The sequence below is a fragment of the Balaenoptera physalus genome (genome assembly GCF_965194825.1).
Source record: "Balaenoptera physalus genome assembly, chromosome: 6".
In the NCBI taxonomy this organism is placed as follows: domain Eukaryota; kingdom Metazoa; phylum Chordata; class Mammalia; order Artiodactyla; family Balaenopteridae; genus Balaenoptera; species Balaenoptera physalus.
The window spans coordinates 72,026,775-72,042,014 of record NC_138885.1 but is presented as its reverse complement, the minus strand read 5'-3'; the positions used below and the strand labels follow the sequence as shown (position 1 = coordinate 72,042,014).

The following is a 15,240-nucleotide window of genomic DNA, read 5'->3' as shown; positions in this document are numbered from 1 at the left end:
TAGCACTTCCTCTGTTGTCCCATTGGGCTTCACTTATAAAGCACACAGTCAAAGATAAAATTGTTAAGAATTTCAAGACAGTGACAGGTAAGACGTTAAACTCCAAGTGGTTTCTCCGTCTGAGAATGGAGCCCTGTGCAGCAGCCAACTCTGTGAGTAATAACCCTCTTAGGCAAATGAATGTCATCACTAAGATCAAAGACGTTTGATTCAGAAGGCTGCAATGACTAGATGTTCTGTGTCTTTAGTACTTTAATATTACTGGCTTCTTTGAACATCTAGCCTGGAATTTCCACTTGCTTCCTAGATTTAGAGGCAGATCTGTTCTGCTTCTGACATATACCAACAGCAGTAGTAAAAGTAAAAGGGAAAATCAGACTGAGAAGTTGAAGAAAGAATTAGTACTGAAGCAGGGGGCTATTAGAATCCAGAATTTGTTCTCCTGTGTAGACAGCTCCTTGCTCTGGGCTCTGGGCTGTCTTTCAAGGTAGAAATCCCTGGTGACCAGGAAGTCCTTTGTATATCTTAAAAAACACATGATGATGTGAACAGTCATTGAACCAGGAGTCAAAAGACCTGTGTTTTAGCGCTAATTGTGCTGCTAACTACTGTCGTTTGGCCTACAATTCAAGGTTTTGCTGCTACACAAAAAGCTCAATATTATGAATTGTGGAAACCCAACACTTTCTTGCAATTCTTGCCCATCCACAGAGTTTTACTTTCTCAAGGTCTCCTATGTCCCCAGCCCCTCCATATGTACGTGCCAACTGTTTCTAAAGTTAACCTGGATTTGAAGCTACATCCCTTCCCCAGGTCCCGCTAGCAATTCATGCCCAGCCAGCACTTTCGGGTACACTGATGAACTGTGAGTGGTGGGGAAGCTCACAGCAGTCTGGGTCTCTCAGGCTACCTCTTTCCCCCCCAACCCTATTCCTGTCCAGGCCCACAACTCCAGGGAGAATTCTTTTGTAAGCAGAGCAGTTCATCTCTACTTAACAACTATGCTCAAATTTGCATACCTCCATCCATTCAGAAGCTCAGCTGGAAAAGTGTTTTCCATTAACAGGATCCATCTTTAGAAGGTGCTTGTGATTCTCAATTTTAAAGTCTTGTCCTTTAATGCCAGTCTTCTGGCTATGGACTAGCCTTCTGGACTTCACGCTTTTATCTGTAAAAATGACTGGGAGAGGATGAATCAAAGGTTCATATCTATTGTGGATCTTACCATAACAAGCAATGGAATAGTGGGACCATTCTGCCTCTCTGCACATGGGTCTAAGAACATGAGGTCTCAAGTAAAAAGGCCTTTTGGCTTCACGCAGGCCTCTAACCATGACCTCTTAATGTCTGTCTCCCATACCCTCTCCCACCCCACCTTACCCAACAAACCAGCCACTTACCCCCAAGAAATTTTAAGTAGTAGCATCGTTTTGGTTAAAAAAAATCAAGGAGTCTGAAGTCTGTTTCAGACCTGCTGACAAAATACTTTTTTAAATAAGAAAAATGTGAATTCCATATTGCAAATGGGTAGAGCACTATTTTAATCAGTGTACTAGTTATTATGCTGTTAGGGTAGGTACAGTCTTAACCTGTAGCAGAAAATTGTTGTACCAAGTCATTTTTAATATGAGCTTTTTGAATGATAGGAACATTAGTAGTTCAATAAGCCAATAATATTTCATATTTAATGTTCATTCCAGTCCTTTTCCTATGCACAGGGCTCTGGGATTTGTTCTAATTATAAAGAAGAATGTACTCTTAGGAGTGTCGGGAGGGTGTAGGAGTTCTGTGCTGAGCCCACTCTGCTTTGGGCAAAGCAGATAGACTCTCTTGTCTCAGGTTCTTTATTTGAAAAATTATGATAATAACAGATACCCTTAAACACCTAAAAAGGAAATCTGGGGGAGACGTGCAATGATTTATAGAAGTGCTTGCTGTTGATAATTAATATATCAGAGAAATTTGGATGTTTAATTTGATAGAAAAGCTATTTTCTGCCTTCCATTGAAAAATATCTCAGACCATAATAATTTAGACTAAAGGGAAAAATTCTGGAAACACAGAATTTTTATGAGTGTTTCTAATGTTGGTAATGTCTTATATCCCAGAGATCTTATTTTCCTTTCAGCAGGGTACTTAACCATTCCTGTAGAGTGTCCAGAGAAAAAATATTTCCCTATTTTCGGTGGGGAAAACATAGTCATGTGGAAAAAGCATTCATTCCCTAAAGGCATCTAGATTCCCAAACCAGACTCGATTATTTTTAATGAGAAAGACAAAATTCAGGAGAGGGGAGAGGGAGATGTAAGCAGGTAACAAAGATCTGTCTGTGGCCACTGTCAACACTGTATCCTCAGGTGGTCAAGGAGGAAAAGAGGGGCTGGAAATGCCTTACGAATGTTGCTGAGAACGTTCTGTCCCTCAGTATCCATCTTGCAAGTAACTACATTGCTAAGGAATTGCAAAGGAATTACAACTGTAAGAACCAAGAAAACCTCTGGACCCTAGCTCCTGTATTTGTTTTTAATACATGATATTAGCATTCAGTGAAGAATGACCTTTTCAAGTATAAAAAACTGAAAAATTTCGCCTCTGACTTGACTCATAAATCTATCGACTCCCTGATTCTGACTAAATCTCTGACCCAGTGAATGTTTATTTTTGTCCTGTTTCTCTTTACTTAGTTAAAAATGAATAGTCAAAATATATTAGTAGTAAAGTTTAAAGTCTTAACTAAAACTTATTCCTTAAATAAGGAATAGTGTGATTTTCTGCTGTAAACTGGAATATTTAGCGTGAATACATTATTTTAAAAAATTATTATTGTGGTAAAATATATATAATATAAATTTGCAATTTCAACCATTTTTTTTTTTTTTATAGTTTTATTTATTTATTTTTGGCTGCATTGAGTCTTCGTTTCTGTGAGAGGGCTTTCTCTAGTTGCGGCAAGTGGGGGCCACTCTTCATCACGGTGCGCGGGCCTCTCGCTATCGCGGCCTCTCTTGTTGCAGAGCACGGGCTCCAGACGCGCAGGCTCAGTAATTGTGGCTCACGGGCCTAGTTGCTCCGCGGCATGTGGGATCTTCCCAGACCAGGGCTCGAACCCGTGTCCCCTGCATTGGCAGGCAGACTCTCAACCACTGCGCCACCAGGGAAGCCCTCAACCATTTTTAAGTGTACAATTCAGGGGCATTAATTATATTCAGCATGTTGTGAAACCATCACAGCTATCAATTTCCCAAACTTTTTCATCACCCCAAACAGAAACTCTGTACCTATTAAGCAAAGACTCGCACTCCTCCCTTCCCTGGTTACCTCTAATCTACTTTCTGCCCTTATGAATTTGTCTGTTTTAGGTATTTCATGTAAATAGAATCATGTAATATTTATCCTTTTGTGTCTGGCTTATTTCACTTAGCATATAATGTTTTTAAGAGTCATCCATACTGTAGCAGGTATCAGAACTTCATTCCTTTTTATGAATGAATAATTTTCAAATATATGGATATACCACATTTTATTTATTCACTCATCTGTCCATGGACACTTGGGTTATTTCCACTTTTTCAGCTATTGTAAATAATGCTACAGTGAATGTTGGTGTACAGGTATCTGTTTGAGTACCTGCTTTCAATTCTTTTGGAGTGGAATTGCCTAGTCATAGCATTTCTGTACTAACTCTTTGAGGAAACACCAAAATGTTTTTCACAGCAGCTGTTACATATTACATTCCCATCAGCAATGTACAGGTGTTCCAATTTCTTCACATCCTGGCTAAACTTGTTATTTTCTCTGTGTGTGTATGTGTGTGTGTTTAATTATAGCCATCCTATTAGATGTGAAGTGGTATCTTGTGGTGGTTTTGATTTGGTATTTATTTATTTTTGGCTGCATTGAGTCTTCGTGGTATTTCTTTAATGACTAATGAGGTTAAACATCTTTTCATGTGCTTACTGGACAATTGTATATCTTCTTTGGACAAATGTCTATTCAGGTCTTTTACCCAGTTTTTAATTGGGTTATTTGTTTTTTGTTACTGAGTTGTAGGAGTTCTTTGCATATTCTGGATATTAATTCCTTGTCAGATATAGGATTTGCAAATATTTTCTCCCATTCTGTAGATTATCTTTTCACTTTCTTGATGATGGTCTTAATAATGTATTTTAATAAAGTAAGTCTGTGTGACTTGAATTATATATATTTACATATTAGAGAAAATTTTATAGCATGTGTGTTGTGAATGTGATGGAACCCTTTAGGACAGTATTGGAAGAGGACTAACCTATTTTACGTTATCTATGTCATAGCAGTGTTTTACCCTAAATGTTTACTTCATATAGGAGATTCGTTTTCTCTCCTTCGTGTTTTCCTATAGACCCACAAGTTAGGGAATTCTACTCTCTCAGAAATGTTGCGGACGATGCTTTCACCCCTGTCTTCTCTTCCCTTCTCTTCCTTTAGGAGTGAGGGGGGTGTGTTACCCAGTTGGTGAGACTAGGGGAAGAAGTGGCCACCATGGGGAAGCCAGCCTCAAAGGCTCTCTCTGCAGACTCTGACTACCCATGGACTGCAGGTTCTCTATTCTCTCTGCTTCTGCATGACTTGGCCAGATGTCCCTATGTGGAAGAGGAAGGCCACAATGCAACCTACACAGAGCAGCCAAATATGTGTCTATACCTCAGACCCAGTTGTCTCCATAGACAGGTCACAAGGACTAGATTTTTAAAGAGAAAAAGAAAGTCAAATCAAACCCACCCTCCAGTCCAGCTTTACCAGTAATAAGAGCAGATATTTTGATCCATATCTGACCTTGATGTCTATTTCTCAGTTGATTTGGAATCTTGAGGAGAGAGAGGTGAAATTAATTGGCACCTTCCAAATTCCAACACTTAATTGATCTTTGGTTCAAAGGGATCTGTGTCTTAGTGTTCTATACATGTAACGTACCTGGCATATTTTCACTGATCATTTTGACAAAGGTCACTGAAACAATGTAGGAACAATGCAGGGTTCCTGGGGGAGTGGGAACTAGTGGACAGTATAATTTCTCTTTTAGGCTTTTGAGAATAGAGAACTTTTCTATTTAAAAAACAAAAATAGTATTCTCACAACTATGAAACAGCAAAGCTTCCCAGTGATTTTCCCTGGCTGACTTAACACTTTCCTAGTGTACAGGGTATTTCTTTTCCCAGATGTTCAGTTCCAGTGAATAGTATGGAGCTGTGGAGTGAAATAAAATTCGAATAGCATTCTCTGTATTTGGAAAGTGCCATGGGCAATCTTATAAAATATTGTTTTTATAAGATAGGTTGGTTTAAGAGGCTAGAGAGTCCGTGAGATAAGCTTCTCACACATGGAGTTAAGGCACATTAAGATTGCAGATATCACAAAATATTTGTTACTAGTTTGGGCTAAGCCACAGTTCAGAGGATGTCCATACTTAATGAAGTGTTAATGCGAGTTGATTTACTAGAAGGGAAGGAGTCTATAAGACGAAAATTTTGTTGGCACAGAGCCTGAAGAGTACAAAATTTGGAAAGGATGTTCTCTATCTTATCCCTGTCTTGGTTTAGCAGTCAAGGTTGGACTCCTTGGCTGAAGTTGAAGGGCCTGTGGGAAACATGAAGCACTCATCGTATTGCTTTGTGGCTGGGACACCAAGTGACACAGAGTCCACAAGAAGAGAAGCATCTTCCACAATTCTGCAAGGAACAGAGCAGGGCTTGGTTATGGCAGATACTGACAACTTTTTTGACAACTCTAGAAGGACCCAATATACAAGAAGATTACGGTAGATTAAAGATGGCCATAAAGTCTTTGGCACTCTTCCCAATGAGAAGTGGGGTCTATGTTCATTCCCTTAAAACTGGTCAGACTCTGGGACTGCTTTGAGCAAAAGAATACAGCATAGATGATGTGGTGCCAGTTTCCAGTCAAGTCTCAAGAGACTGGCCGCTTTCTCTTCCTGTAATTTCAAATAGTTGCTCCTGGAACCTAACCAACTGAGCACGTCAAGGAGTACTATGGAGAGGCCCATGTGGAGAAGAACTGAGGGTCCCAGCAACAGCTCTGGCTGAGATCCTGGCCAACAGCCAACCAATTTGCCAACCCTATGAGCGAGCCATTTGAGCCATCTTGAAAGTTGATTCTCCAGACCTGGTTGGGCTTCCAACCTGACCTATGCGGAACAGAGACAAGTCTTACCCACTGAGCCCTGCCTGAGAATCATGAGCACAATAAATAATTGTTATTTTAGGTCTTTAGAATGTACAGTGGCTTGTCACACAGCAGTAGATAACTGGAACAGAGGGCAAGAGCAATGGTGGCATCCTCTAGGGATTTTGAAGGCAACACTCATGAATGAAAAGAGACAGGCAGAAGAAAACAAGAGTTTTCATGGAGAGACAGTTGAGAAGCAGAACTAAGATTCTTTAAAATGAAAGATGGTATGATAAGTAAATAAATAAATAAAAAGAAAATTTTGAAGTTTGTGAGTGATCTACTTTTGGAAAAATGATTCTGAAAAGCAGATGCAAAGATATCTATTATAATGTTAGTCTCTTTGACTTGAATTTTGATATACTTTCTTGATCAGGAGGAAAAAGTTTGTAGTTATAATTCAGCACACAGGGGTGTGCACAAAATATTATGGGTATATTGTGGAAGGAATGACTAATTCTGCCAGGAAAACTAGGGGAAGCTTGACAGAGAAAGTGATTTATGAGCTGTCCTGGAGGTGAATATGAGTTTTCCAGACACCATTGACCAATTTAAAGGACAAATGATGAACTGGAAGGAAAATATTTGCAATTTATATGACAGTCAAAGGGTTATACTCCTTCATGTTGATAAGAAAGACAAATAAGCCAAAGATAAATAAATAAAAAATAGACTGTTCACAGAAGCGAGGCAGATGGCCAATAAACATGTAAAAAGAAGCTCAATGTCAATAATGACCTGAGAAATGAAACTAAATAATGATAAAAAGATAAATTTTTAATTGCCTATACACCATTAAAAGTTTAAAATATTGATAACATTCATATATGGTGAGAATGTGAGGAAAAGGGCATTCTACCATACTGTTGGTGAGGATTTGGATGAACACAATCATTTGGGAAACTAGCGAGCATTAAAATGTAAAATGCTCACATCCTGAGACTCAGCAACCTTACCTCTGGGAATTCATCCTTGGAAATGAAAGCACTAGTAAGGATATAGATATGAAGATGCTTTGCTATGATATTAAGCATCTTTTCACATGTTTTTGGTAGAATAACCTAACTGGAAACAAAACAGTATCCAACAATAGAGGAATAAATTTATAAGCTGATTATTTATGCTACTTTTATACTGTGGAAGAGTATGCTGAGCCCTAGGACTATTGTTGTGACATAGATGAACTCGTGACTGTTTAAACCAGTGTTGGTTGGGCTTTATGTTATTTGTCACAAACATATTCCTATTTGAAAACTTGGTCAAAAGTCAGGATCACAACTAACATTTTTGAGATCATAGGCCTGTAGTTTCCAAGCTGTTAATTATTTTAAAAGTATTCCTTTAAAATATAAATCTACAAGCAAAAATTTTTAATGGAAAGTAGAACCCACAGTCCTTATTAGTTATGAAAAGAGGGTCTTGGTCCAAGATTTGGACTGACAAGGCAGAACTCTGACAGTTCAAGAAATATAAGTGAGGGGTAACAGAGGTAAGATGGTAGCAGGTAGCATAGGACCCACTCACCCCCACTCCCAATCTTCAATATACTGAGTTAGATTAAATGTCAGGGTAAAAATATACCTTTTTCATTCTATCCAGAAGGCAACAGATACTTCTGCTCTAGAAAAGCCATAAGTAAGTATTGTACTTAACCAAGAACGAGGGGAATTTGATTTGTTTGTTTGTTTTAAGTCTAGTACGACTCCTACCTGATTAGCCTTAGCCAGAATGCATCTTTTCTAAACTCTAGACTTATCTTAGATATACTATAAGTATAAATGTGTAAAACTCAAGATTTTTTCAAATAACATGGCTATATCATTCTCATGACAAGTTCATCTAGCTATTAGTCCTCAGGAGAATACAGCAAACTTCTGATTCTGTGGTTAGCTCTGATCTTCAAATTACCTGTATCCTCCATCTCCCACCTAACACATATTTGAAGTTCAGGGACTTGAGTGAGATTAGAATTTTTGTCTTTTTTTTTTTAAATGTCTTAAAATTGGATACTGGTTCCAGTTCCAGGAAAGATGGAATAAATACCCTCCACCCTGTCTCCATTAAATGCAACTATAAACCTTGGCAGTATGTATGTGTGCTGAGGATGCTGAAAATGAGGGATTAGCACGTAGATTAGGGAAAGAGACTAGAATTCCAAAGACCACCAAGCCAGCAGTATTGTTTTTTCTCTCTTCAATATTACCCAGCTTGGATTCAAAAGCAAGTTGACACTCTGAAGTATGCATCAGATATGGACAGAAAAAGTTCCAGAAAAGTCTCCTCTTTCAGATCTGAGCACTAGAAAGAGGACTTCTGCGAGTCAGACAGAAAGGGAGGAAATACTGTGCTTTTGCTTTTGCTTTTGCTTTGTGCTTTTCTGTTCTCTCTGCCCCAGCCCAGGCTATCCCCCAGTGATGGTGAAGATGGAGGCAACAGGCAGGTGCCTGAATCTCTGAGAGAGGGGGTCCTCTCTGACCAGAGGACCTGTGGTCCCTGAGCTTGTTGTAAATTCACATGGTGTTTTCCTCCCTCTGTTCTCCCCAATGCTTGGTCCGGCAGACACAGTGGTGGGAAGGAAACCAAAGCCCCAGGTTTCAGGCCAGAAGACCAGTAAGGGGGCTTCTATGGTACAAATTTCAGGCACTGGGTCAAGCCAGTGAAAGGAGAAGACAGAGAAGGTGAGAGAGAAGTCTCGCCGTTCAGCCCAGTAACTCACGTTATACAGATGGCTGATTTTCTTAAAGAAATCCTAATTACTCTGTCAGTAGAGAGGGAACTCTAAAGAACCATGAGCTGTTAGATTCAGTTTCATAGGACATGTTTTTTTTGACTGTAAGTTCAGCTCAAAGCATATCCGAAGTATTTACATAATCGGAACTAGAGAAACCCAAACCACTGAAGGCTGTTGCAACTGCTTTCTGAAAGCCTGAGATTTTTGCTTCAGTGTTCCCATAGGCTATTAAACTTTTATTAATGTGTTGGACAGAAAATACTTTGCTAGTGTGTTATACTTCTTAGAGCAGCAATAAATAGAAACATATAATGTGAACCAAAAATGCAATCTCATATTTACTTTTATTTATTTATTTTTCCAATTTTATTGAGATAATTGGCATACATCACTGTATAAATTTAAGGCATACATACAGCATGATGGTTTGATTTACATATATTGTGAAATGATCACCACATTAGGTTCAGCTAAGATCCATCTTCTCATACAGGTACAATAAAAAAAAGAAAGAAGAAGAGGAAAAAAAATTCTCCTTGTGATAAGAACTCCCTTACTCTCTTAACAACTTTCCCCCGTATCATGCAGCAGTGTTAGCTCTAGACATTGTGTTGTATGTTACATCTTATAACTGGAAGTTTGTACTTTTGACCACCTCTCTCCAATTCCCCCTCTCCACACCTTCTGCCTCTGGTAACCACCAATCTGTTCTCTGTATCCATGAGTTCAGTTTTGTTGTTTGTTTGTTTTGTTTTTAGATTCCACATGTAAGTGAGATCATACAGCTATTTGTCTTTCTCTGACTTATTTCACTTAGCACAATGCCTTCAAGGTTCATTCATGTTGTTGCAAATGGTAGGATTTCGTTGTTTTTTTTTATGACTGAATGATATTCCATTGTATGTATATACCACATCTTCTTTATCCACTCATCCATCAATGGACACTTAGGTTGCCTCTGTGTCTTGGCTATTGTAAATAATGCTCTTATGAACATGGGGGTGCAGATAACTTTTGAGTTACTGTTTTCACTTCCTTTGGATATATTCCCAGAAATGTATCATTTGGTAGTTCTATTTTCAACATTTTGGGGATCCTCCATACTGTTTGCCATAGTGGCTGTACCAATTCACAATCCTACCAACAGTGCACAAGGGTTCCCTTATCTCCACATCCATGCCAGCATTATTATCTCTTGACCTTTTGATGATGGTCATTCTGTCAGGTGTGCAGTGATGTCTCATTGTGTTTTTTTCTTTTCTTTTTTTAAAAATAATTAATTAATTAATTTTTATTTTTGGCTGCTTTGGGTCTTTGTTGCTGCGCGTGGGCTTTCTCTAGTTGTGGCGAGCAGGGGCTACTCTTCGTTGCGGTGTACAGGCTTCTCATTGCGGTGGCTTCTCTTGTTGTGGAGCACGGGCTCTAGGCACGCGGGCTTCAGTAGTTGTGGCACACGGGCTCAGTAGTTGCGGCGCACGGACTCTAGAGTGCAGGCTCAGTAGTTGTGGCGGACGGGCTTAGTTGCTCAGCAGCATGTGGGATCTTCCCGGACCAGGGCTCGAACCCTTGTCCCCTGCATTGGCAGGCAGATTATTAACCACTGCGCCACCAGGGAAGTCCCCTCTTATTGTGGTTTTAATTCACATTTGCCTAATGGCTAACAATGTTGAGCATCTTTCATGTACCTGTTGGCCTTTCATATATTTTCTCTGTAGAAATGTCTATTCAGATCCTTTGCCCATTTTTTAATTGGGTTATTTGGGTTTTTTTGCTATTGAATTGTAGGAGTTTTTATATATTTTGGATATTAACCCCTTTTCAGATATATGATTTGAAAATATTATTTTCCCATTCCATAGGTTGTCTTTTCACTTTGTTGATGGTTTCTTTTGCTGTGCAGCAGCTTTTTAGTTTGATGTAGTCCCATTTGTTTATTTTTAATTTTGTTGCTTGTGCTTTAGATGTCATATCCAAAAAAATTATTACCAAGACACACGTCAAGGAGCTTTGTTCCTATGTTTTCTAGGAGTTTCATGGTCTTTAATCCTTTTGAGTTAACTTTTGTAAGTGGTGTAAGATACAGATTCAGTTTCATTCTTTCACATGTGAATATCCAATTATCCCAGCACCATTTATTGAACATATATGTAATTTTACATTTTCTAATAGCCTAATGTAGATTTTAGAGCATTAAACACTTACATTAGAAAAGGATAAATGTCTCAAATCAACAATCTATATTTTTGCCTTAAGAAACTAGAAAAATAAGAGCAAATTAAAACTGAGGCAAGCAGAATGAAGCAAAAAATAGATAAGAGCAGAAATTAATGAAACAGATAACAGAAAAATAACAGAGAAATGCATGGTTCTTTGAAAAAGTCGGTAAAATTGATATGCCTCTAGCCAGACTGAGAAAGGTAAAAAGAGAGAAGGCAAAAATTATGAGTTAGGTATGAAAGATGGGGCATCACTATAAACCCCACAGACATTAAAAATATAATGTAGTAATACTATGAACAACTCTGTGCACATAAATTCAACAGTTTAAATGAAATGAACCAATTCTTTGAAAACCACAAATTACCAAAACTCACCCAATAATAAAAGTTAAAAAAGTGAAATTAATTTAATAATATGTTTAATTTATTCTAATATATCTAAAATGTCATTCAATATGACAATTTACAATGATTATAATCATTATAATGATTACAATATGTAATCATTATAAAAACTATTAATGAGATATTTTAATTTTTTGTATTAAATCTTCAAAATCCTGTGTGTACATTATACTTATAGCACATCACAATTTGAACTAGCCACATTTCAAATGGCTAGTGGCTACCGTATTAGACAGTGAATATTTAGAGACTAAAGTAGGTTAAATCTTCTGGGAATGAAAATAGTTTATTTTTTAGCTCAGGAGAAGTCTGCTTATAATCAAGCCAATGTATGGAGAATATGAAAAGGATAATTATGAGATGAGATTTCTTTCAGGGACAAGAAATGAAAGAAAAGTAGGCCAAAATATTTCTAATGGCAATTTTTTGAAGGTGATTAATAAAGCAGTGTTATTAGATACTTTCACAGGAGTACATATATTTTTCCCAGTGTAATATTTTTTAAAATGTAGGAGTGTAATTGCATTTGCACATGTGTTTTAGCTATTGCAATTGATTGTACTTGAAAGAGTAATTTCTTTAAAACAAATTACATAAGCATTTTGAAAGAATGAAAAGAAAGCTTTGTATCAATATTAATCTAGTTTGAAAGGCTGACAGTAGAAGGCAGTAATTAAATGGTGAATTTTCTGGTTGTGAGTTCTGAAAGCATTATTTCACATTTCGTTAATGATTTTATATGTATTAGTTTGTTGTTCATTGTTCATCCATTGCTCAGATATTGCTCAGTGGACTTCTTATGGTTTTGTTGCTTAGTAGTGCTAATAACATGGGAGGCCAAATGCAATTCAGATTCTAAAAACAGCTGAAAGAATTCTGTTAATATGCCTTGGTTAATTTTGCTTAATGTTGGTTAACAGGTCATCAAAGATTATAGATGTTGTTACTTGAGTGATGAATATAGAGCAAGGATATACTTTTCGTTAGCATATTTGTAAAACTTGGACTAACAAAGAATTTTTCTTTGTGTTGCTTAATTCATTTATAAGTATTTCACATATGACTAGTTTTCCTTTATGGTTGTAGGCGATGGCCTAAATTCTGAATAATAAACAAAAGAGAGGATGCAAATGTTACTGAAAAATAACGATCTCTAGTAACTTGAGTGGTCCACCAGTTTTTATTGTCATTAAGTGTTTTGTACTTGGAGAAGGACATACACGGTCTGTAAATGGTTACTTATATAAATGAGGTAAAGATTTAAATCTCTAGTAAGTCCTGCTTTTCAGAACTAAGTCACCCCCCTGGAAAAAGTGTTGGATAATTCATCAAGATGAGGAAGACAAATAATTATAAATTCTGGATTTTCTTTCTCTTTCAAGAATAATAAGGTTTTCCATATTATCTGAGACTTACAACTGGCCTGCAAAAAAGTTTAAGTAAACACAGGAATACCAAACAACATTTTCAATCCTGAAATTCCCATTTTGGCCAATTCATTAGTCATTGTGAGAGATTACTTTTAATAACTCAGGTTTATATTTCTACAAGACAACTAGCTAAACTTACACATAGAATTTCACCATACTTACCAGAATTTTCATCATTGACTTAGGGACCCAATATATAGCTATAGGTCATCCTCTGTGTACACAGGTCAGAATTGGGTGCCCTAAGTGTTATGGCCATGAAACATTACAAAATGAGGACAAGTTCCTACCCCTTGAAAGGCTTGCAGAAGCAATAATGTTTACTCCCTATTGGCCATCTATTATGTGCCAGTCATCGTACTAGCATTAGGTATTTAATCCTTACATCAAGGATATATTCACATTTACCAGATGATTAAACAAGTTCAGTAGTGGCTTTTGCCCAAGTTCCACAATAGCTTATGTCACTATGTATCACTGCCTCTCTAATTTATTTAAAGAGGTAGGATTAATATTCAAAATATATCCATTGCCAGATAATATCAATATATGAAAAACTATATACAAGGTGCTGACAGATGATTCATGCAAGAGTTACCAGCCCAAGAGATGAGAATATTATTTGGATCTCAAAGCAAGTGACAGGTAAGGATTGGGAGTCAAAATGACATTCCAGATCAGAGAATGGGTTAGCAAAGCTGTTGAGACAAGTGTAAGCAAGATACACATAGGCACATGAAGAACACTGCCAGGAAATATTGAGATGAGGCAAAACTTGTATGGAGGATAAGGGCTTGCGCTGAAAGTCAGGACATGTTGGGCTATGCAGTTAGATTTGATTGTGGCCAAGAGTGGGTTCTTAAAGTAGGGGAAAGTTTGCTAAAAATGGAGTTTGAGAAAGATTACCTTTAAAACAATATACAGGGTGAACTTGAATGGAAAAACCACTGGAGTTAAGAGATGTCTATGGAGACATTGGAACTTGGATTAGAGTTCTGAGTGTGAGAGTAAAGAGACTCAAATTTAAAAGTCCTTGTTTCTCAAATAAACAACCTAACCTTACACCTAAAGCAATTAGAGAAAGAAGAACAAAAAACCCTCAAAGTTAGCAGAAGGAAAGAAATCATAAAGATCAGATCAGAAATAAATGAAAAAGAAATGAAGGAAACAATAGCAAAGATCAATAAAACTAAAAGCTGGTTCTTTGAGAAGATAAACAAAATTGATAAACCATTAGCCAGCCTCATCAAGAAAAAAAGGGAGAAGACTCAAGTCAACAGAATTGGAAATGAAAAAGGAGAAGTAACAAATGACACTGCAGAAATACAAAGGATCATGAGAGATTACTACAAGCAACTATATGCCAATAAAATGGACAACCTGGAAGACATGGACAAATTCTTAGAAAAGCACAACCTTCCGAGACTGAACCAGGAAGAAATAGAAAATATAAACAGACCAGTCACAAGCACTGAAATTGAGACTGTGATTAAAAATCTTCCAACAAACAAAAGCCCAGGACCAGATGGCTTCACAGGCGAATTCTATCAAACATTTAGAGAAGAGCTAACACCTATCTTTCTCAAACTCTTCCAAAATATAGCAGACGGAAGAACACTCCCAAACTCATTCTACGAGGCCACCATCACCCTGATACCAAAACTAGACAAAGTTGTCACAAAGAAAGAAAACTACAGGCCAATATCACTGATGAACATAGATGCAAAAATCCTCAACAAAATACTAGCAAACAGAATCCAACAGCACATTAAAAGGATCATACACCATGATCATGTGGGGTTTATCCCAGGAATGCAAGGATTCTTCAATAAATGCAAATCAATCAATGTGATACACCATATTAACAAATTGAAGGATAAAAATCATGTGATATCTCAATAGACACAGAAAAAGCTTTTGAAAAACTTCAACACCCAGTTATGATAAAAATCCTCCAGAAAGTAGGCATAGAGGGAACTTATCTCAACATAATAAAGGCCATATATGACAAACCCACAGCCAACATTGTTCTCAATAGTGAAAAACTGAAACCATTTCCTCTAAGATCAGGAAGAAGACAAGGTTGTCCTCTCTCACCACTATTATTCAACATAGTTTTGGAAGTTTTAGCCACAGCAATCAGAGAAGAAAAAGAAATGAAAGGAATCCAAATCAGAAAGGAAGAAATAAAGCTGTCACTGTTTGCAGATGACATAATACTACACTTAGAGAA

General features: G+C 37.3%; 1 protein-coding gene across 10 annotated transcripts in view; it reads left to right on the top strand.

Annotated features, from left to right (window-relative positions):
- The window catches only part of CCDC141 (coiled-coil domain containing 141), a 242,433-nt gene that overhangs the window by 33,976 nt on the left and 193,217 nt on the right, over nt 1-15,240 (top strand). The gene's annotated exons all lie outside the window — the stretch shown is intronic.